This window comes from Protopterus annectens, chromosome 2.part2, assembly GCF_019279795.1.
Source record: "Protopterus annectens isolate FY-2018-M chromosome 2.part2, PAN1.0, whole genome shotgun sequence".
NCBI lineage: Eukaryota > Metazoa > Chordata > Ceratodontiformes > Protopteridae > Protopterus > Protopterus annectens.
This window is the reverse complement of record NC_056730.1, coordinates 787,059,782-787,084,781: the sequence shown is the minus strand read 5'-3', so window position 1 is coordinate 787,084,781 and position 25,000 is coordinate 787,059,782.

Here is a 25,000-nt window from a genome sequence, read left to right as displayed (position 1 = left end):
CTCATATGAAATATTCCAGCCTTTCCTGAAGCAATTCTGTGCACTGACCCATTACCTCCCCCAACCTTTCTGCCCTTTTACTCCCCCCACCTTTCTGCCCTTCTTCTTTTACTTCTTCCTTAAAGAAAGTAACGCCACTAAACCTGAAATGGTTACAATATTCTGCTACTTAGCCACAGAATCCCAGCCACCAACTGCTCTTTACTCCCCCAGTGTTTAGTAATGTGTTAGTCAGCAGGTACAATAAATAAGTAAAGAACAAATAAATCCACTTGGTTATGAAATGTAAGCACGGGCATTGCGGTCCTGAACAAAAGAGTTTCCACTTTTTGCCAAACCTTTCTAACCACAATTAACCATTGTATTCATTTACAACCTGAAAATGGCTGTAAATTCCATAAGACATAGATTAACTTTAATGACCCACCCAGTTGAATTATGTATTATTATTATTAGTATTGTTATTATTAATTTCATCTTTTTCTTTTTTTAAGAAATTAATCAGACATGATTTACTTGCATTAAGCACAAGTTAGTGAACCAAACGTGATTTATGTCATATTAAGCATATAAGCAGGCCCCAACTCACTAGCCTTACCATGTGATTCTTCACTGACCTCAACCATCTAATTAATTTCAGGGCACAACTATTGTTTGCAAGATTGCTAAGAAAAACAATTTCAGCTTTTGCTAAAACCTTTTGCATCTCATCCCTAAACCCCAGGCCACACTTAGGCATGTGTGCCTTTGTTTCATGCCTTAAGTGAGCCTTAATCCCATAGAAAACCATACTTGAGAAAGTATTAATTTAAACCTATTCTCTCATTTAAATTTAGTCTTAATGCCTTCAAGTACATATTTTACCCTCTAGCCTGTTTGTAAACTAATCTCCAGACATTTCAAAAATAAAACTGGTCTGAATTACAAGATTACTCAAACTAAAGCCATTACATCAGATAGTAACTTAAAAAATCTGCCTACATGCACTTAAACCAAAATGTCTTTAAACGTCAACAATAACATGACTAGTCTTTTCTCTGATATAAAACATCAAAGGCTCCCAATCTGGACTCTCATACAAAATCAAAAAGTCCACTACCTTGCTCAGATAGATCACCCAGATTTTTCAAACTGGGAAACCTGCTAAAGTAGAGATCCACAAGCTGCCAAGGTAGAGATCAGAAAGACTGATTTGCTTTGTTCACAGCCATTTCAATCCTTCCCCAGGACAACCCATCCCACCTCAACCCTGCTACCTATTCTGACCCTGCCTGTCCTCCCCCCACTGAAACCTGAGTCCGAGCTGACCTGCCTCAGACAAATGACAGTTTGCTGTGGTTTGGCTTGCAAGCTGTTAATTTCCCCTCAAGTGACACTAATTACATGCTAAGAAGAGCCACTGAGAGGAGTACTTCCAAGAGGAGAGGTTTGTCTACCCCCACAGGACCAGCAAACTCACCCACTCCCTACCAACCTACTCTTGTTGGTAATGGAGGGCTAATAGGAATTCCCAATCTGAAATATATGGGCTACATGACTTTTGTTGAGCCTGGAAATATCTAGCTCCCGTTCCAATGGAAAAAGTGGACCAATTCTGTGAGGTAGCGGAGCCATTGAGCAAGGTCCTGGGGGAAGCAAAAAAAAAAGAAGAAAACCCTAACTCCCTATGTGAATTGTGGTACCATTCTCAGTGTCCTAGTCTCATTTCTTCGAGGAGTGAACAGCTAGTGAACTCTGACCTCTGTGAAAAATGAAATGAGCTATATGGAGACTGGTGGGGAAGCTTAATTGTCTATCTGAAAAATAAAGATATTTGGGAATGAGGAAACTAACATCACATTATATGGAGATAATTCCACTTTATGTCCATTAAATTGCCTCAAATCTGAGAACTGGGGAATGGAAGATACAGTGGAAAACCAAATGATATGAATATTTAGAGATTACACATACCATCTTAAATGCTGATTGTAAAGAGCTATGTAAACAAATCTTCAAGATACTGTGATGGTGGAAATTGTAGCACAGTATACATATTTCAGTTTGATGCACTTACTTTAAAATATTGTCTAATTTATTTATCTACAAAAATTATCTTGCCTTTGATAGGGAAGCTTCAAACTATTATTAAAATGTTTGTGTGGAATTGAGGCACACCTTGAGTGTCTTAAAACAAGTGGGAGATGAGGCCAAGTAAGAGAATTGATTGAATGCACAGGAGTTCCCAGAGCTAATCTGAAAACATATTGGCCATCTGCTGTGACTGGTTGACTTGATAAAGCTCGTAGACTCTACTTGAGGAAACTTGAAACAGAAATTTGCAGAGACTAGGGATGTGGGCATCCTGGCAGATGGCATGTATACAGGGATGATTAGATTTTCTTAATCATAATACAGTGAGGATTTATTGTTTCGAAAAGCCACAGAGGCACTTACATTATATTAAATAAAATTTTGGACGGTGATATCCATCCAAAGTAGGCAAATGTTCTATCAAAAAATATAGACAAGTTTTTGCAGGGAAAAAAAAGATTGGCCAGAAGCTACCCTGCAGATTTACTCAGCTACAAAGCAAAGAATTGTTTTCATATTCTTCCAAATGCTCTGCCTGACTATAGCGGAGGTATACCAATTTTCTTACTAAAAGGTTAGACCAACCAGAGTGCTAATAGATTTCCTTATTGGGAGAGGTGAGAGATAAAGAGAGACAAATAGAGATTGGCTTGACTATATTAGAAGGTGTACACCATAAATCCCAGATGTTTAAACACTATAAGATATGGCTAAAGATAGCAAAAGTGGTTATGAGTTTATTAAGGTATGATATAAGTAGCACTGCATCACATTCTGCTGTGCAAATTAAATGGGAATTGTTCAACACACTGTTGTTATTTGTCTTTGTAGCAAGCTGATTATTAACAGGCAATGTGATCATGCCTAGGTTTTCCATTTGGTGGACAGATATTGCCATGGGTTGGGAGATTTGCAAACACTGAGTGCAGTCCTTTAAAGGGACTGAATATGATGTTGCTCATCTGTGGTTTTGAAGGCAGTAAAGTTCATAAAAGTGAATCATGCTGCTCTCAGGACAGCAGATGAGCAACATTTGTTGCAATCTAAGAGAATGCAAATGATTTCAATGGATGGCAATATACAAAGCTGCTTCCTGCTTTGCAGTCATAGCAGGGAGTTATTTATACAGGTTCCACCTTCCTTTGCCATGGCTATGGATCAAGTTATATCAGTGTATTATAATAATGCGGGTTCCAGTGCAGTGAATGCTCCTATTCGCTGGAGCATAAGGCTACGTCACTACCTAAGGTAGAGACTTGTAAGACAATGGTAGTATAGTAAACTCCATTGCTGTTATGTTTTTTTTCCTACCATACAAAGGATGTTTGCAGTGCTCCTGTACCGCACAGCTGTGGCGGGAGCAGAAAAAATATTAACAGTAAAGGAGGGTTAGTGCAGTCACAAGCACTACCATAATTGTTAGTATGTTGAACTGTCATGTAAGCAGTCCTGTTGGGACCACCCCATGAACATTTGGTGTAGTGTTTGCGAATCACACATTTTTTTTTTTATTTTTTTGGGGGGGGGGGTATTTTCATTTGCACATGCATAGAGTAATATGGTTCACAATGTGCTAAGGCTGTGTGCAAGGTCTTCCTGCCACTGTGCACCCTTTTCTATGAATAAAAAAGGTCTTTGGTATACCATTCCATGATGCACAATGTTTATGAATAACATACTTTTTGTGGCACCTAATAAACAGGAGTATTCCTGTGACCACAATGGTAGCTGTTCAGTTTGCCTGCTGAGAACTTACAGCAGTATATTAAGCAAAATGTGAGTGAAATACTGAGTTTATACAACAAAATGCTGTAAAAATACTGAGCTTATACAATGTGGTACTTTTACTAGTTATATTTTATTAGCTAAAAAATTGGATAATAACTCATATGTACGTATGCATATATTTTTTTAAAGAACAGTGACATGTCACTCAAAAGTGAAAGGATAATAACTTCTAAAAATATTAAAACATTTCTTAAAATGTTTTGGAAAGTCTTTAAAATGCATTCATTTTGCTGTTTGTATACCATCATACTCTATACAATGGAAACCATACATTACTGCCTTATTGTAAATGCTATGCTGGGTGACCATGGTAGTGCAGTGGTTAGCATTGTCGCCTTACAGCAAGAGGTTCCCTGGTTTGATACTTGGCTGGGGAGCCTTTTGTGCAGAGTCTGCATGTCCTCCCTGTGGTCATGTGGGTTTCCTCCGGGAGCTCTGGTTTCCTCCCAAATACATGCTGTAGGTGGATTGGACACTCTAAATTGGCGCTAGGTGTGTGTGTGTGTGTGTGTGTGTGTGCCTTCTGTGGAAGGTTGGGCACTGGGCTGGCAACTCAACACCATAAAACTCCACTGCCAATCATGAGAAGACAGGTGATCCGCTGTGGTGACCCCTAACTGGGAAAAGCCGAAAGAAGAAGAATTGTAAATGCTAAGCTATAAATATGATAGTGAAATAGATATTTGATAGAAAATGTCCATACAGCCAAAATAATGCCTGTGTCTTTATCTGAATCTGAAACACTGAAGGCCACTAGCACAACATCCAGAGTCTTCTACTCAAAGCAGGCTTCACTTCTAGTTGGTTGTGGGTGTTTAGAACTTCTGTGAATAAGTACTGTCATTCCTGAAGGAGAAAGCCCAATAATCATCTGAAGTCAAGCAGACAACTTGTACTGTAAAGTTAAAAGGATATGCAATCTGTTTGCAAGCACTACCATCATCTGCTAAAAGTTCTTACAGGCAGTAACACCTGTTGTTTGGGATCAAGCTGCTGTCTTATGCCAGGATCCACTTAGAAGGTAAATGGCATATTCAGCCATAGTTTCAGCACAGTCTTTAAAAGGATATCCCGTATGGTACCTTAGCTTTTCACCAGACCATGTTCAGATTAATTTAGCAGTTTTAGTATAAATCCTTTTCTTCCTTCCTTTTATCAAATGCAACAAATACAAATGTTTGTCTTGATTATAAATCTGAATAGTACCTTATTTTCAAACATGCTGATTTGTGTCTTTGCCATTATACAGAGTATTCTTGAGAATTTACTCTAAACAGGGTCTTCATTTGTCATTTTATATCGACACCATAATAACGCATTGCTTATTTTCCCATGGCCTATATACATTAATGATAATTCATCAAGCCATCTTCTCAAAACCCACTGGCAGTTTAGCACTGAAGATGAAGAATAAGGCCTGGAGCTGCTAATTAATTCCATTCTGTACTCTTGTCTTTGATTCCTGGAGTCTCCATTTGCCATGCAGACTCTGATCTAGCCACAACAAGACAGTGAGGCAAGATCACCACTAATGAGAAGCTCTTGGGCCTAACAGGTTTATTTGGTTAAAAGAAGTTAACAAGGAATGTGAACCACCTGGTAGAATGTGCACCCATCTCTGATGTCATCATAATTCTTTAAGGTAAAATATGTATTACATTTTAAGAGGTGTATTTTGTAACTGAAGTTTTCGAGCCTGTGGATTTGGGGAATCACTTATCAAATGGCTTCCTTTCAGTCAACTATTATGATCCCACATTGTAAATTGATCCTGTTTTCTACAAAAGCCCATTATTTGTGGCACCTCATTGCCACTGAAATTGAGTTTTGTGATGCAACCTTTTATTTTAAATGTGTTTTATTAAATTAGTGCACTTAAAATTAAGAATTATGCTAACTTGACCAAGACATTGCTGGCAAATTAACTGTCTCTAATGAAGACGTAATTCTCCCTATATCACAGTACCTAATTTCTTACATTTTCACTACTGCAACACTGTTTTTACTGCCTAATTTCTCCAGCTGCCATCTATTTTCCTCATATATTAACTTTTTTTCAGTCACTTCATGTTTTGATTCAGCTACTATCAATATCTGTGTGCACTGTTACGCAGGTGACTCACATGATGTGTGTATTTTAAGATACTTCTGCATTTGTGGTGACAAGCTGCATGCAACAGACTTGTAAAGGCATCATCCAATTGTTTATGCCATTTTTTTCAGTTTGTCTGACAGGGGCAAATAATGAAAAGATGTTCTGCAGTAGGCCACTGCCATAAATATATAGATTCTTTTTGTGTGCTTTGTATATGTATTTTGTGAGAAATTACAGCAGTTTATGATTTATAATACCTTCTAATTTGTGGTTACAGCTCCTCCCCTGAGCAAAAAACTTTGACATCCATAATCTGGAGTAAAGGGCAAGTTAACAAAAACAAATAAATTAATAATGTTTAAGTTTCAACTACTATGGAAAGGAATTACTCTGAAAAGAAGAAATTATGTGTAGCACTGTTTACATACAGCATATACTTGTCTAAGTGGTTGGGGTATTGAAAGGTTCTCTGTTATTGCAAGAGATGGATTTATAGAAGCACCAAGTAAGGTATGTGAGCAGTTTTTTTTTCATATTGTGTTGGACTTTTACATAAACTTTGACTTCTGTTTTCTTCCTTACGCTCTAACTTTATAATCACTATTCTCAAGAACAAGCTGTAAGTCGTAAGTTGTATGGACTTCACACCATCTTGTGCCTCATTCCAAGATGGACTGCAATGATTTATAACCATAGACAGTTTGCTAATATAGACAGGACCACATCGCATTGACTATAATAATGTAGCACTTTGGACAATGTGTTGTCACAGGCACAGCCTTATTGCACTCACTACAATGATGCAGTACCATGGACAGCGTGACATGATGAACAGGACAACCCTGAATGAACAGAATAGCAAAAAAAATTCTGTCTATCCATAGAAGCAGTGGTTTAGGGGAGTATTGCTTTTTTATTCATTAGCAGCCGTTGGTCCTTGCAGAGTAACACTGAATTGCTGGCAGCAAATCTCAGGGACATGTGCAGATAACTATATCATATCCCTTTATTGTGCAGTGCTGTTTGCGGATTGTCTACTATCATGCTATTTCATATGGGATGCATTTTAACAACAGAAAGCTATGAGCAAGAGGGGTACTGCTAAAAGAATTGCTGTAACTGTCTACCCTTTGTTCAAGTTGGGAGATGGTACTTATCATTAACACAACACATGGCAGTAAAAAGCACATTGGCACACCTGCTCTTAGTGACAGTAGTTCTAAATGTTGTCCAACATCTGAAAGGCAGTGTAGTGTCATATTTTTTGTAGATGAGTATGCCTACAAATTGTCTGATTAGACTATAGTTAGTGTGGTTTCACTCAATCCAAATTTGTATTTGTTTTATATATATATATATATATATATATATATATATATATATATATATATATATATATAAATAATCATATAATTTATTTTTAAATATAGCCAAAGATGCAGAGTATTTTATCTCAACAAGCAGTATATTCCACAGTCTTGGAATTAGCTGAGTAATATACTTGCCTCTTTTTACAGTTTTCATACAATTCCCTTGTACACAAGCAAGAAATGTCTTGCAATATTACTTAAAATCTGATAACTCTGTTATCCAGTCAAGACAGGGCCAACCCACCAAAGAGATGGGGCACACAAGCAAACATAGACAGGATGCAGAAAAACGGTATAGCAATAGACCCAGTAAAGTTAATTGAACTGACACTACTGCTAGCAAGCAGCTAACAACTGAAAAGATACATGATAAACAATAAGGTAGCATAGGACAAAGAAACTTTCTTAAAATTAGCAATAGTAAACAATCTATAAAAAAATTAAAATGGGTATATTGACAAATGGAAAATAGGTTGTGTTTTTGGATATATTGTGTCAAATACATTTATTAAATGCACCCTCTATTGAGGCATGGGTCTTATGGCTCTCTACTATTACAAATGTACTGCTTTAGGAGAAATAGTTCTTTGATAATGTATAAAATAAGCTACTGAAAATCATCATGGGTGATGAGCACAGTCAGGATTATGTCATCGTGTGTATATAACACTACAGAATTCTAAAATAATGCTGCTAAAGGTCAGCATGTCCACAATCTCTAACAGCAGCAGTGAGGACAGTTTCTGATAGTTCCTGCTATAGAAAGAAAAATAACCCTGAACTAATAACATCAAATAAGGCCAACTCTGAAATAAATCTACCTTTCAAGATACATGGCTTCATGGTATGGCATGTGATGTGCTAATCACCTTACTGCTACATGGTATCATCTGACACTGTATACTGCAATATTAAATTCTTGACATCAAGTTAAGCCTGGGACATGTGGAGTCGTACACTGTATAAACAAATGTTCTGCTTGTCAGGGACAATTTAATCTCCCATTTATTCACCCTCAGTGCATGTTTTTTAAGTATCGGTAAGACAATACATCATTTTTTGTGCATCAGGTTGTCATGAGTAAAAAACATACACTTCAATCATTCTGTTTTTTTACTACGTGTAGTGATGATTTTGTTTCCAATTTGTCCAATAAGCTGCACTATAACAAGTGACTGAGCATCTCAAAGGTGGTGAATGACATCTGAAGAACTGACTGACACCATGAAATTTTAACAGCTCCAGTTATTTCGGATTCTGTGATTGTATCAGCTTTACCAGGCATGTTTGCCAATTCCTAGCTCTCATAACGGGTGTCAATTAACCAAGAGGTGACATCAATTTCAGTTAAAAAAATACAACAAAGCAATACATTAAGCACTTACTTGTAAATGTTCTAAAACGTAACACTATAGTTAAATGGAGTATGAACCCCATTAATAACTAAGGGAGTATGTTATTTGAATGAAAAGTATAGCACTGTCTTCAATATTTTGTTGAAATGATTTCCATTATACACACAGATTTCCCTGATAAGGCTGTGATTTTGCTGATTCTTTATGGTTAAAGTAATAAACTAACAATTTATCTAGCCTAACCTGTTGAGCTGTGGTTTGTTCATGGTTGCCACATCATGTTTTCCTGAGTTTTAATAAAAAAAAGAATTGGCTAAAAATGTATAACAAGTGCAGCAGACCTCTTCTTACATTGGAGTGTGGGGGACAGAGCTCTACACTGCAAAAACACATAAAAATCTTTATTTCTACAGCAGGTTTTCCTGTTTGTCTGTATAGCATTTTGGTGTAGCCATTTTTGGCCAACGATCGTTAGCTAAAATGTCTGCAAAAAATGCTATATCAGAACCTGTGTCTCCTTTAAATGTTTTTGATTAAGAGATAAAAAATGTCATGGTAGAAATGAATCCCGTTCCAAAGTCAGTGATTGCACCTGTTGATTAAATACAGCCAAAAAAAATGCAGGCAAAAAAATGCTGGAACAGACTGTTCATTCTCTCTGCTAATTACACAGGTTTGGTTTTGTTGTCATGCTTACTGAACCTAACCATGGCAGGAAAGTGTATCAGAAATCCTACTTACCTGTTCTGGCAATGTACTTAATGTGCATTGATGCAGCTACAACTTATAAACCTTGCTGAGATTACATGCACTTGGTGTATTGCAGTCAGACAGAAAGTCCAAACATGGTTATGGAAGTCATAACAAATGTACAGAAATGTCAGGGTAATGTATACCAGTGGGCTGGAGAACATGAAGAAGAGTAGGAAAAAATTCCCACTATTTGCTTTTTTCACTGTCACCCTTATGAGAATAGAAAGGTCAAAGTCAAGTAGTTGGTGAAGACAGAATAGCTGATACATATAAATATTTCTGTATGCATATATATATATATATATATATATATATATATATCTATATATATATATATATATATATATATATATATATATATATATATATATATATACATATGTATATTATATATAAACATATATGAAACAATACATAGATAGATAGTCATATGAGGTTACTAGTTAGAACTGTAAACATTCATATGAGTAAATGCATTTCTGACCTGTAATGGAGACTGAAAGCTCATATGAGCAGGTGTTCTTATCTATGGAGCTTTTGCCAGCAGCCTTTTCTATAAGATTGTGATACAGTGGAATAAGGGAATTTGTACTTACCCTAATGTTTTGACATCTCAGAGTTGCTATATATAGTTAGCAGGAGATATGGGGAGTGCAGCCCCAACATGCCCCCCTCACCAAAAATATTATTATTATTTTTTACATTCAACATAAAATGATTATTCTTTCTGGGTTCACTCTTATGAACATTTGCAGGTTAATGAATTACTTAATAAAATGCCTTTTGGCTTTTCCTGGTTGGGGTTACCACAGCAGATCACAGGTCCACAGATTGATTGGCAGTGGTGTTTTTACAGTGTTGAGTTGCCAGTCAAGTGCCCAACCTTCACAGAAGACACACAGTTACACACATGCACCTACCTGCATGTCTTTAAAACTCACTCATCACAGGGAGGACATACAGACTCCATACAGCAGGCACTCCAGCCAAGATTTGAACCAGAGAACCTTTTGTTATTATATATATATATATATATATATATATATATATATATATATATATAAGGTTAATGAAGCACACAAAAAAAAATATATATATATATATATATATATATATATATATATATATATATATATATATATATATAACATGTTGAGTGCAGAAAATGGGCAATGCATATTGAAAATTTGTATTGCACTCTTTAGTTTGGGATGATTCCTACAAATACATCTTTAAATTATATATACATCAAACCAACACAAAGTCGCCAAAAAGAAGCATACATTCCACAATCAGGAGCAGCACTGCAGGACAAAGCAAATTTTTTTATTAACATATTCTGGTACCTCGGCTTCTTGCCTTCTGCTGGAACATTTTTACAACACAATTTTGTCCCTATATATACCCCATCTTCCAATTATTTAATTAATCAATTAACAAATAAATCACTACTTAAATCAGTACTTTAAATAAACATTTACAGACCTTCAAGCTATTGCACTTCCCTTATAAACCAAATGGCATCAAATATTTAAACAATGAATGTAAATACATTTTTTACATTTTTAACTCTTTAAATTCGTCTGTTAGTTATCAAGCCACTGATTGCCAATTAAAGCTGCAGAAAATGAAGTAGCCTAGAGGGTTGGAATCAGGGTGTTATTTCCTCACCTGTGGTGCAACAACAGGAAGACACTGGAGGTGTGGAAATTTCAATTTAGCTTGGGCAAGATAAGGAGTATATCGGCTGCAGAGCTGGAATTAAGACCTGGTTGAAGTCTGAAGCAATGGACTTTCAAATGCAGCTGCTGGTTGGAACACTTTGAGAAACTGAAATATGTTTTAATTGTATTTGGATTGCTTTGATTTCAGTTGGAGTAATAAACATATGCTTTTATATATGTACTCCTACAGTGTCTTGTTGGACTTACACTGGCAGTGTGTGTATGGGCAGTTTCCCTGCCAAATGCCATTTTAGTCATCCTTACAGTTCCACTGTTTCCACGTTGAAGCCATATTTTGGTTACCAAACCATATTTTGGGCTGCTATTTCTATATAGAACAGCAACTGTGGAGTTCCTGCGAAGGTTTCTTGGTGCCTCAGTCATGGAGGAATTACTCCAAAGATGTGCGGTGTCACAGGTGTAGATTGACTAAAGCTTGTACAATAAAGCAGCAGTTAATTGTGATGAGCAGCCCATGCAAAACAAAGACTGCAAATACTGTGAAGAATCCAACCAGACAAGATGACCTGGAATCTTACTTGTTGCCCTATGAATGCTATGCCACTAAAGAGAGCTTGGAATGAGTTGTCTAGGCAAATATCTTGTCTTCCAAACTGAAGGGAAAGGCACTAGAAATGTTAAGAGATGTGGAAAGAACTGATTACAAAGTACTATGGCAACCGTGAAAAAGGACTTTTGGTCAAGGGCGTATAACCCATAAACTACATGGCATAAAAAATATTGCGTGGCTTTTAATGTTGATAAACTGCTAAGCACATAGATTTGGAATTTAAAGTATATTTTAAAGTTTTAGCTTTAACTTGATAAAAAAGTAATGTAAAAGTGTTAGAAATTTTAGCTGAAGACAGGCTTAGAAGAGCTTTGCATAGGAGTATTTGTTTGTGTCTTTCGGCATTTCCCGGTTAGGGGTCGCCACAGCGGAACTCCGGTCTGCTAATGATTGGCAGTTGATTTTTACGTACCGGCTTGCCAGGTCTGACACACAACCTTCAACAAAGGTACACCCATTCACGCATGTCTCCATCCAGAAGACGCTCTAGCTGAGAATCGAACTGGACAACGTCTTACTGTGAGCTTTGCATAGGAGTATAAAAACTGATAATGCAAAGATATCTCAAAAGTGTGATCAGCTAGTAATTTTTGTAAGCATTTTTTTAGTTAATGGTTATACACTTTATAGCTGATTTGTTTGTTTCTAAACCCAAAACTGAAGTAAGAAATAGGTTATCTCATGTGAAACAAAAATGCATCCAGTAATGTGTTAATTTGTTTCATATGTGGGAGGAGTCACATTTCTAAGATGTATGCTGCTAACACTGAAAATGATATTACTGCTGAAATATCAAAACTGAAGTGCATGCTTTAAAAATGAAAGTCCCATGGAAGATGACAAGACTATAACTTGAATGTCTGTGTATTTGCTTTATATCATGTTACAAATTAGCTTGTGAAATGCATTTTAAAAGGGAGGGGTACTCAAGAGCTAGCAGATTATGGAAGCATTATTATCCTTATTAAATGTCTCATAGTGTGCAAGCATAAGATTGTTAACAACCAAAAAAGTATCCATTCATCATTACGGAAAAGCGCATCCTTTTACACATGTAGAAATTCAAATAATTATGTGAAAATTGTTACATCCTATGACTGTAACCAATGAATTGACTCATGATGCCAATACAAAAAGACTTTCCTCTTTTTATAGCACTATGGGAAATATGGGAGTAGGGATAAGCCAGAGACACAGTATGTCAGGCTGATTGATCCACAGAGTATAAGAATAGGGAGAAGCAAAGCAATGATGATCATAATAAGATCCAGGATCAAAAGCAGGAAAAGGGAGTTGACATAGAAGCTATAGAAGGGCTAGAATTAGTTGTAGTAAATCAATAAAATAGATAATTTCTGCTTTCACACGCCTGTCCTAATGATACAGCAACATAAATCTGAACCTGTACATAGAGATCAGGATAGAAGCAGAACTCTGAAGTGAAAACTGTATAAGACAAAAGTTTGCACATTAACTCATTAGGAAAGCTAGCACTAAAACAAAGAATGAAAATATTGGTACATGAGTGAAGAACACAAGAGTAAAGAGGTAGTAGTCAGTACTAGACATGTCATAGTTAAGTAAATGCAGAGTTCTAAACCCACTTCTATTACTATAAAGTAGTGAATTTCAACTGAAGGCAGACTCTTAGCAACATGTGTATAAACTGATGAGAAAGTAAAGCTGACAATAACTTTTGATCTTAGATACTTGTCCTATTGGAGGCAACACTGAGAAGACAAAGAAAGTGAGATGATAGTATCCATTCAAACTAAGTGGGAGGGAAAGCCCCCTAATAGAAAAGAGATCATTCAAGACAGTGATGCAAAACTAAACTTTTCTTTAAAATGACCCTTTGCAGAGGAAGACGTAAAATAAGTTGCTGTACCAGTGTGATTTTGGGGGAAGAAGCTGCACTTGCAAGCTTGAGACAAGTTACTGAAGAAAGCATCCTTGAGTTAGTGGGTTTTACACACTGACACAAGTCAATAAAGAAAGCAACCTTGAGTTAGAGGCCTTACTGATAAGTGATATAAACTCTAAAATAGCATAATTTGGAAAGAAGATGCTTTAAGTAGTGCAAAGGAGAATGCAACAAAATCTGTAAAGGAAGTTGGTAAACAAAATGTTGCCACTATTTCTCATTCTTTTTGTTGTTGTTGTTGTTGTTAAATGATGACCCCCTACTTAAACTAAATAAAGAATGGGAATGCATTCTGCATCATTCGGTAATTGCAAAGTCTTATAGGACTCAAGTAAAGAAGGAAGCCCAAAGTCACAAGTTAAGAGGTAAAGTATTATCAGATTTCACTGATTAAGCATAATGAAAGTGCTATAAAAATGTGTTTCTTGTCCAGAATGCCAAAAAAATATATAAATAAATGTTCTTTGATACCATTGCCTAACATAGATATGCCATTTGAATGTATAGCTATGGACATTGTGAGCTATTAGTAAAATCTAACAATGGGTTGTTAATGGCCTAGGCCCTTCATTTTGAGTCCAAAATCCCTGTCTGTTCTGGTAGGGATGTAGTTGAAATATATTTGGTCTGGAAAATTGGCAGTATATGTTTAAAGTGCATATCACAGTGTGTGATGTGGGGACATTGTCTTGAACAGGCAGTAAAGCCACACTTTCCATAAGTTAGTTAAGAGGGCACTTATTTTCAATTAAGGTTGTAAATAAGGCAGTAGTGTAGAGGCTGACTCAGGAAGTCAGTGCCTCATCTGAGAACCACGGAACAGAAAGTTCCTAAAGGGGTGGAGAAGCCAATCCAGTCATGGAGAGATATGATGTCATATATGATGAAGTAACATTGGTGCAGAATTGGCAGTAAGACTTGGATGAGGTCTACTGGTCACAAGCTTGTGAAAGAGTGAGAGAAAGGATATTAATTGTTGCTCACAATTCTGAGAAAACAAGGTGTGCTGTTTTTCATTCTGTTTGGATTTAGTCACAGTTAAAGCAATAACTTGATGTTTTTATATACATGTGCCATCACTGTCTCCTTTAATTACCCCTGTACGAAAAATAAAGGGGTAGCACAAGATTCTCTGGGAGAGTATCAGTGTGTCTAAAATGCTACAGTGTTAGGAGAATCTACTGTATCATTTTTATTTAAATATTTAATGAGCAGTCTGTGATAATAGTCTTGGGACATACGCACATGCGCTTGCACACACACACACACACACACACACACACACACACACACACACACACACACACACACACACACACATACTTGTGCATGTACACACACACACACACACACACACACACACACACACACACACACACACACACACACACACACACACATGCCTGCGCACACAAAACAAAGGAGAAAATTACTGTGATTTCTGGCTTACAATACTTTATTCCAAGAAAACAAAAATGTTGAACAAGAGGTCAAGTAGTGTTTTTGAATTGCAAAGACTGCTTTCACCCCCTAATTTGATCTTTTTCAGACTCACTATTATTGCTTAGAATAATATTTACGAAAGAAAGCATTTTACCAGATTTAATTAGCTTTACATAGGGGGCAGGTCTAATTTGCAGCACCATGCTGACGGATCTCTGGTATGGGATCCTCATATGGCTTATCAGATGAGTATACCCCAACTAATTCCACACAGAGAAGGATGGAAAAGTATCCAGGGAAAAAGCACGAGTTAGAGATTACCCGCCATGGTAAGAATGTAATCAGGATCCACAGTCTGCACCCATGCTTTAAATTTAAGCTTGTCATCCTCATAACAGGTATAATACTGAGGTACTGATTTAACTGAGTCTGGAACTTACAAAGCCAGATTAATTACCTTGTTATCTGGGATCTCTATCTGTAACTGCATGATTCCTGTAGATAAAAAATGTAGAGCTTCCATGAGAAAAGGTAAAAAAGGTGATGGGAGAGGAGTGAGCTGGGAAAACTCTGTGCACCCATGTGTGTTGGTTTGCATGTGCGTGTGTGTGTGTGTGTGTGTGTGTGTGTGTGTGTGTGTGTGTGTGTGTGTGTGTGTGTGTGTGTGTGTGTGTGTGTGTGTGTGTGTGTGTGTGTGTGTGTGTGTGTGTGTGTGTGTGTGTGTGTGTGTGTGTGTGTGTGTGTGTGTGTGTGTGTGTGTGTGTGTGTGTGTGTGTGTGTGTGTGTGTGTGTGTGTCCTGAACTCCTGAAAGGGTCCATAGTCTGAAATTACAGTGTGTGTGTGTGTGTGTGTGTGTGTGTGTGTGTGTGTGTGTGTGTGTGTGTGTGTGTGTGTGTGTGTGTGTGTGTGTGTGTGTGTGTGTGTGTGTGTGTGTGTGTGTGTGTGCTGTGTGTGTGTGCTGGTATGGTGTTACAGTGTATAATTCCCAGTTATGAAGGTACAGAGGTGGTCAAACTTTTTTGTCAATGGAAATGGGGCCATTAATAAAACTGATGTATACGCTGCATTAAAAAGGAAGGGGTGATAGAAAAATATTGGGGAAAGTGCCAGTGGGTGTAAAATGTTACAGGATTAGATTGTGCTTTATTGATCCTTTTTAATATTTCATAAGCAGTCTATAATGGTACTCATGGATATACTGGGGTATAAAAAAGGTATAAAAGACTGAGTATGGGGGGAGAATGCAAAGAATATCAACAGGGAGTTGATTAATGCTGAATATCGTGTGCTGCCTTGCTCAGGGAATCCCATGTAATACAGCTGTTGTGTAGGTATTTACTAGACCTATATATGGATCCTTTTGAAAAAAAAATGATGACCATTAGAGCTTGCTGTGTGGGGAAAGTATGAAATGTAAGGGCAACTTAGACAGTGCAACACTAGAGTTGGATCTTGGATGAGAATAATGCTGGACATTAGTAGGAAAATAAGGTTAAAAAGTCACAATAATTCAAGGCTGAGGGGATAAGTGTTCAGAAAATGAGGCAATACTATTTTATGACCAGTTGTAAGTGGTATAGAGGGTTGTATCTACAAATGAAGATCTTCCAGTTAGAAATGGCTACAAGAAACACACAACCAATGCCTACCCAGAGAACAAAAGATCTAGGTATGTGGTGACCCGAGGATGTTTTCCAATTTCTGTGTCTGTTAGTGATCAGCTAGGTGAAATTGAAGAGCTTAGGAAAGGGGATCTGTTTACTGTCAATTGTCTTTTTTATATATTTACATAAAATGCTATGAGGTAGGTATTAATATTGTGTAATTGTTTCATTAAGAATGTTTGACACTGTATAGTGTAAAAGCTGAATCGGAAAACAAAAATAACACCATGCTTCTGTTAGAACAAAACAGTAGGAATGCAGTATGTTATACTATTAGCTAGGCATTTGATATGTGTAGCAGTACCAGAGATTGAGGCTTAAAATCAGTTGGCACTGACCTTATTTTCCCCTTTTGAAGTTTACTGTTTTAAGTACAAATAACATTAAGAGTTAAAACAAATGACATACACTTGGTTCATTTTGTAGAAAAACGGAATCTATTACATTATTTGAAATATTAAATAAATACAACTTAATTAATAGACATTAATCAAAGTGCTGTTTAGCATTAACACGGCAGGAAGAAGTCATTTACATTAAGTTATTTAATTAAAAGACGAAGGTTAATTACCTTTTGCAAGTCCTGCAAAAAGATATTTTAAAACTACAAGCTTCTGATTAAGAAACGGCCTTTTGTTTTAAGGTTTAGGACCTGTTCTGGTTTCTCAGATCCTTCTGGACTGAAATAGTTTTTTAAAGGCCATGAGTCATTGATGTGTACTGGAGAACAAGTTCTAAGTCTGATGTATACTGGCAGAGGAATCTAGAGTAACAAAAATACTTCTGTACAAATTTAACATGGTCTTTCCTTGGGTAAAAACAATCCATTTAATTACAGGGCAAAACTTGGACAAATATCTAGGCAAATCCACTATTCTTCACTGCAAATGGATCTTCTTGCCTCTGTAGATGATCTAGATTCTGAAATCAACAAGATGAACTATCACATTCTTTACTTATTTTGCTAGAGTATAGTTTTGTTTTATTCATACCACACTTACTTTTCAGCCATGTAACCTGGACTGGAACACCAAAGGCGGAGGTGTGTCCATATTCATTAAGGATATCCACACCTCTAGGCTAGTTGCTCAGCATAATGCAGCCGAGGTTATCCAAGTGCAACTAACTTTGGGCAAAACTGCAATCCAAATTGTAGCTTGCTATAGATCACCCACCATGCCCTAGGATTCCCACTCCTCTTTTCTTGATGTACTGGAAAATATTAGGATTCAATCAAACACCCTAATAATGGGCGATTTCAACTACCCCACCATTAACTCGGAAAAATACTCATGTACCAGCTCCTTCACTCAACGCTTTCTGGAATTCATTAACTCCAATGCCCTGGATCAACTTATCCACACCCACACCAGGGGCAACAATATCCTAGATCTAGTCATTACCAACATGAGTGACCTGTGTTCCACACCTGAAGTCAAAGCCTCATTGGTCCGATCCAACCATAGGCTAATTACCCTAGATATCCAGCCTGCCCCCACTTCCCATTAAGGAAACCATGGTAAAAAATTTCTCCAAAGCCAACTTCATGCTTCTTAAAAAAGAAGTGGTGAACTTCATGAAAACACACTCTCCAAAGCCAAGAACACAGCATCCATGGGACCAGACAACATCCTAGGCTGCGTTCTACATGAACTACAGAATGAACTGGCACACCACCTAAGTACCATGTTCAATCATAGCCTCACCTCTGGCTTTGTGCCTGCTGAATGGCGCACAGTGATGGTTATCCCTCTCCACAAGGAGGGAGCCACCACGGACCCCAGGAACTATCGCCCCATTAGCCTGACGAGCCTGCAAGGCCATGGAATGTATCATCATGGAACTTATAAACAAAGACATTGGTAATCTCCAAACTCTGTACCCCACCCAGTTCGGGTTTGTAAAAGGCAGATCTTGTCTCCTAAACCAGATAGACTTCTTTGAAGCAGTCAGCAAAGCCGTAGACAAGGATAATGTGGTTCACACAGCCTATCTAGATATTGCCAAGGCTTTCAACACCATCCCCCACTTTTAATTATAGATAAACTCACTAAACTAGGTATACATCCCTATGTCACAAGATGGGTTGATAACTGGCTCACTGACAGAACCCACACTGTGAAAGTAGCAGACTCCAAATCCGACTTCAGACCAGTGACAAGTGGAGTACCACAGGGTTCAGTTCTGGGTCCTCTCCTGTTTGGTATCTACTTCTCTGAAGTACAGGCTAACACAGAAGGTATTTGGCTAATGAAGTTCACAGATGACTGCAAACTAGGAGCCATAATTGAAACTCCTAATGGTGTGGACATCCTACAAAAGGGCCACACTGAGACAGATGCCTGGTGTCAAAGCCATGGCCTCAAGCTCAATGCCAAAAAAGTGCATTGTCAGTCCCTTTGGTAAAAACTCTGTACCCATGAACTACAACATAGGTGGTAGTATACTTAACACAGAAAGTGAGATAAGAGACCTTAGGAAACAGGTGGACAGTAGTCTCTCCTTTGATAATCACATCACCACAGTAGTCAGGAAATCCTTCTATCTGGCTCACCTCATCACAAAAGGTTTCTCATCCAGAAAAAAAGAGGTCATTCTTCCCCTCTACTCATCACTCATTAGACCCATTATAGAGTACAACGCCCCTTTTGGTATGTACCTCACAAGACATTTACAACAACTGGAAAGGTCGCAGAAATACCTCACAAAGAGGATTACTGGCCTCAAACAGATGCCCTACGCAGACCGTCTCAAAAAACTCCAGCTTTACTCTGTCGCATATCACCTACTCAAGATGTGATCTCTGCCTAACAACATACAAAGCTATGTTAAACCCAGTGCTGTTGGACATGCTCCACTTAAAGAAATCCCAATCCCTCCAGGCTACACGCTCTAGGGACCTAAACCTTGTCACCACAATAAACAGAACATGCCTGAGGGATAGATTCCTGTCCCAGAGACTTCCCATACTCTGGAATAAACTGCCTGTCTATATCAAACAAAGCTCCTCATTAGCACTCTTCAAGAAAAATCTTGATGAATGGATGGGAAATAGGAAATTCATCCTGGGGATCACCTCTGTGGCTCTGCTCAACAGTGGCACAGGAAAATAATTTTCTTGGGTGACAAAAGCCAGGGTTCCTTTTTGGCTGGGCTTGTATAGGCCCTAGGGCCGATAGCCTAGCACCTACCTATGAACCTATGTAGGCTAAATAACCAAAATACAGCATAGGAAAGTGATTGTGGAAAAGAACGCATGGGACACTGAGTGGAATTCAAAAGAGACTCTGTATTTAGATGAAGAGGACTGAAATGTTAAATCAAGTAGTGGAAGGTCAGTTTTACAACATACCATATAGTAGGTGACTGTCTGGGCCAAGGGTGAGAGACAGATAAGGAAGAATCTTAGGGAAGTTTTAACCAGTTTCTGTTCAGGAAATAAAGACTACTGAGGAACTAGTGATGAGATATTGCCAGAAAAAATACACAGCTTCTCATGGGATACGTTTAATTTTCAGAAAACTACGATATCATGTAACATCTAAAAAATCAGTTATGGTGGCAGCTAGGATACAGTGGTTCAGTCAAAGCAGTATGCAGCTGTATGAAAACATACTGGGGAAACCCTCAAAAAATGAAGAATTACTGAAGTGTTTCATAACCGTTGCCAGAATACTTGAACCTAAGAGTCTCAGCATCTGGGAAGTCAATAGACAGGAATGGTACAGATAAACATGGGAGGATGTAGTGAAGAAAGCATGCCCAAAAGTGCAGAGATTCACTGTGTGAGGGTAAAGTGCAAAAGTAAGATGTACTTATTCATAAACGATCTGTAGTCAAATCAAATCAGGGAAAAGGAAGAAAAAGAAAAAAAAAGAGAAAAACAGAAAGAAAAGGCAAAACAATAAGTATGTAGAATGTTAAAGAGGTTGTTAGAGATTAGGGAGATGGTCAGGGTGGAAGAGGGAAAAATTAAGATTTATTTTGAAGCTGAGAATGAATGCCAAGAATAACTGTGATTGCTGAATCGTGTCCACAGTTGGATTATGAAACACTTGGATGGGAGAACAGTTAAAGCATTCTGGGAATAATGGGTTAAGTAGGGTGTACACCACAAGATAGAAAGAGCACAGAATGAGGAGCATGTTCTGAACCCTAGAGGATTGGGGGTAAGTGGGGAGAAAGAATGCCTGAGAAATGACTGGCCTATGTTTTTTATGGATGTACATGTGGTAAGACATCTAAAATAAAATAAAATGGAGATTTAAGCAGTGTCTGTCATGTCACACTGACGCTAGGATGTATCAAGGACTACAGAGTGTGTTAGTATGGAGGGAAGTAATATTTAAGGAATGTGAGGGTGTTATAACATTGTTTTTGACATGGAGTGAGGAACAGAGCAGAGAGATAGTAGCCTGTAAACTGACTTTCAGCTAAAAAGTGAAAGCATAATGGAAAAAGAGTACAGAGTCAAATCTGAATAATGTAAGAGGAAAATACTAATATGTTTCTATGTTCAGAAGTGCTTTCATTCCTAACCACAAAGACAGCTTTTTCAGAATGACCTAATTTTAGAATGTGGCAAAAGCAGAAAAAATAAATAAGTAGCATGCAATTATGTTGTAAGAATTCAAGACTACACAAACAGTTTTCAATAAATACTGTGCCAAAGAAGTCTAGACATAATCCTAGATGTAAGCACTAAATAACTTCTGTGTTGCTGTCAGCATGTGGTATTTTTTTTTCATTGAATCCTTGATAATACTTTCTCTGAGTTGTGGAAACTCCAGATGGATAAAATTTTCATTCAAGCATGGTGGGTTACAGTCCTACAGTCTGGTCTGGTCTGCTCAGCCATGCGCTTGTCTTCAAGACTGACAACAAAGTCACTGATGTTATCTATACAGAGTATATGATCCAGGAAATGGGAGGAGTAGAAAGCAGGGCATCCAGAAGCTAAAAGGTGCCTGTAAAGGGCATTCTGCTTATGTCTGTTTTCTGAACTACTATGAGTGATCAGAAAATATAATTTCCTGAGTAGATGAACACTTGCCATCTCATCATGGAATTGGTGCAGATTTTCAGCCTTGCTTCTGACTACATTCCATTTAGTTCCTTCCATGGCCTCAGCCATCATTATTCTGATTGGGTAGATGCCCCATAAATTTTCAGCCTTTCCTCCAAAATATGTTGCATTGCCAAATTTCCACAACTCCTTTTTTCAAAAAGAAGAGTGGCTAGATCCATAAAGCGCCCATGCCACAGTCATATTTGTCAGCAACATGTATCTCCACAATGACAGCTACAAATTACTGCAATAGGCTGATAATTTAGATATTCTGTTAAGTGTTTCTATAGCTGCATATGTTTTCTGACATATTCAATAATATCACTGTATTTCCATCTTGGCTCCAAGACACATCGTGGCATGCAATGAACAGAAAACCATACTAATGATATAAGAAAAAAAAAATTAAAGAAATGCTGTGTTGGTTCACTAGCAGAAAACATAAAGGCACTTGAGCACAGATGTTATGTAATACCTTTCCTTAGATCAACACAGGTTTGATGAGCTGAGTTTCAACGAGATCAGTTTAGACAAGCTGTGTTTTGATACAATGTCATGCACGTGGGGGGCAAAGCCCCCCATATAGTTTAGGTAAATATTGTTTTCTGCAAAGAGTTATAAATATCCATGTGTATGGTTTAAAATGTATAAAGTATGTGGGCGCCCCCCCCACACCCCTCCTAACTATATATACTAACTCCAGGATTGCACGACAGTGGGGAAAAGGGCAAATACCTTTTACTTTAATGTGTCAGTGTTATGAGTTTCAGTCAATTGAGTTTTCAATCTTTTGAACTTTCAGTGTTTTGGGGGTCTGAGTCAAATGAAATTTAGGTCATATGAAGTAGAATATATATATATATATATATATATATATATATATATATATATATATATATATATATATATATATATATACACATATCTTTAACATTATCTACAAACACCAGAGTTCCACGTGCTACCTTGTAGCGATGGACATGAGTGTCTTATATACTTTGCCCCCCACTACTAGTGTGCAATCTCTAACGGTAACCCTACTCCTACTCATAACCCTAATTCTACACATTAAGTCCTTTCACTACATAAGACAAAAGGACACAGAACGCAGACAACACAAAACATGCATAGCATTAACTCTGCCCCCTTACCAACCACTTCCTCTAACCTTAACCAGTGAACACCTGCATATTCACAATAACTTCTATAACACAGTTTTGCACTTCTTCACAATCACTGCTTTTTCATTTAAACATTAATTTTCTGTGCTCCCCTGATTAACTACACTATATAAAACTAAATTCAACCATACATGGTTCACTCAAATGTGCATTCACTAATTTGTGTGGTCTCTCTTTTTTGCACACAAGCAATCTTCCTACCAAAATGTGCATCCTGCCATCCTGTCATTTGACTTACACAAACACTAACACACACACATGCACACACACACACACACACACACACACACACACACACACACACACACACACACACACACACACACACATATTTATATATATGAAATACTGTGTAATATATGTGTGTGTATATATATCTCTCTATATCAACTGCAAGAAAAAACAGCCAAGATATATCTATCCATATAAATAGATAGATACATATATATATATATATATATATATATATATACATATATATATATATATATATATATATATATATATATATATATATATATATATATATATTTAAATATAGCTATATATAGATATATACACATATACACACACACACACACACACACACACACACACACACACACACACACACACACACACACACACACACACACACACACACACACACACACACACATATATATATAATGACTGAAAAATATTTGACTGAATCAGAATTAATTGAAAACATTCCTCTCAGCCAATATACAGTAATAAGCAAGCCCCACTGTACCCCTCACATAGGGGGTTTTGCCTCTCCCACTCACCTTGTTACTAAACTCCACAGTCACACTGCTTTGGTGAAAAGCAAAACACTGCCAAAGTGAATCAGTGCTAGCACATAAAGACAAGCATCTACAGATCTGGGAGTATAGGGGTACAGCATGATGGTGGGCATTTCCAATCCACACACAGCTCTCAATTCACTTCTCCTAACATCTCCTATGAACAAAAACACTACCATTACATGGCATGTGTAGGCTGCTATTGCTTCAGTCAACTGTGATTCAGTCAAATGGATTTTCAGCCTTTTGTGGTCACTGACTTCTCTTTCACCCAAGTGAGGAATTGACCAAATGACATGCCTCTCCCTAGATATATATATATATATATATATATATATATATATATATATATATATATGTATATATATATATATATATATATATAATATATATATACATACATACACATATCTAGTACGCATAATGCATTCAGATGTTTCTGAACAAAGTGAATAACAATCTTGTTATGTTGTTAAGTATTTTAAAGCAGTATCTCTCTCTCTTCTGAGGTTAATTATTCACAATGATCAAGGCAATTAATATTAACTCAAAAATAAGTTTTCCTCCAAAGTTCCAGTGCATTTTGTGTCCTCAAAATCCATAATACTTTTTTTCTCATTTGTGTTTATGTATGTATGTATTATGTAAATATGTATTTACATACAAGCAAAGGTATGACATCTAGGTCCAAGGATGTGATTGCTGTACTGTACTCAGCCTTCGTCAAACCTTTCATGGTGTACAATGTTCCCTTCAGTATGTACCTGACCAGACAAATGCAGCAACTGGAATGTCCACAGTGGATCCTCACAATAAGAATACAGAAAACAGAGGTAATCTGGAAAGCTTGAGTTTGGTCTGGTATCCCACCTGTATCACAGTGGGTGGCAGGACTAATAAGAAACAAACTACAAAAGATTAGTCCAGATAAAATCACTTTAGCTAACAGATCTAGAAAACTCAGTCTGTATCACTCTGTTCCCCTCCCTGTTGGAGGAATAAAGACACCTTGCTGAAGTTTCAAGTAGTTTATTCAGTTTAATAGGTAGGCGGACAAGTGTTGTTGCTCCAATACGTTATATTCAACAGGTCAGTTATTTAAGAAAGTTACAAACAATGTTGGGAAAGTCCAGGTGAGCTGATTCAAGGAAAATCTGGGAGATGGAAAAACAGAGCCAATACCA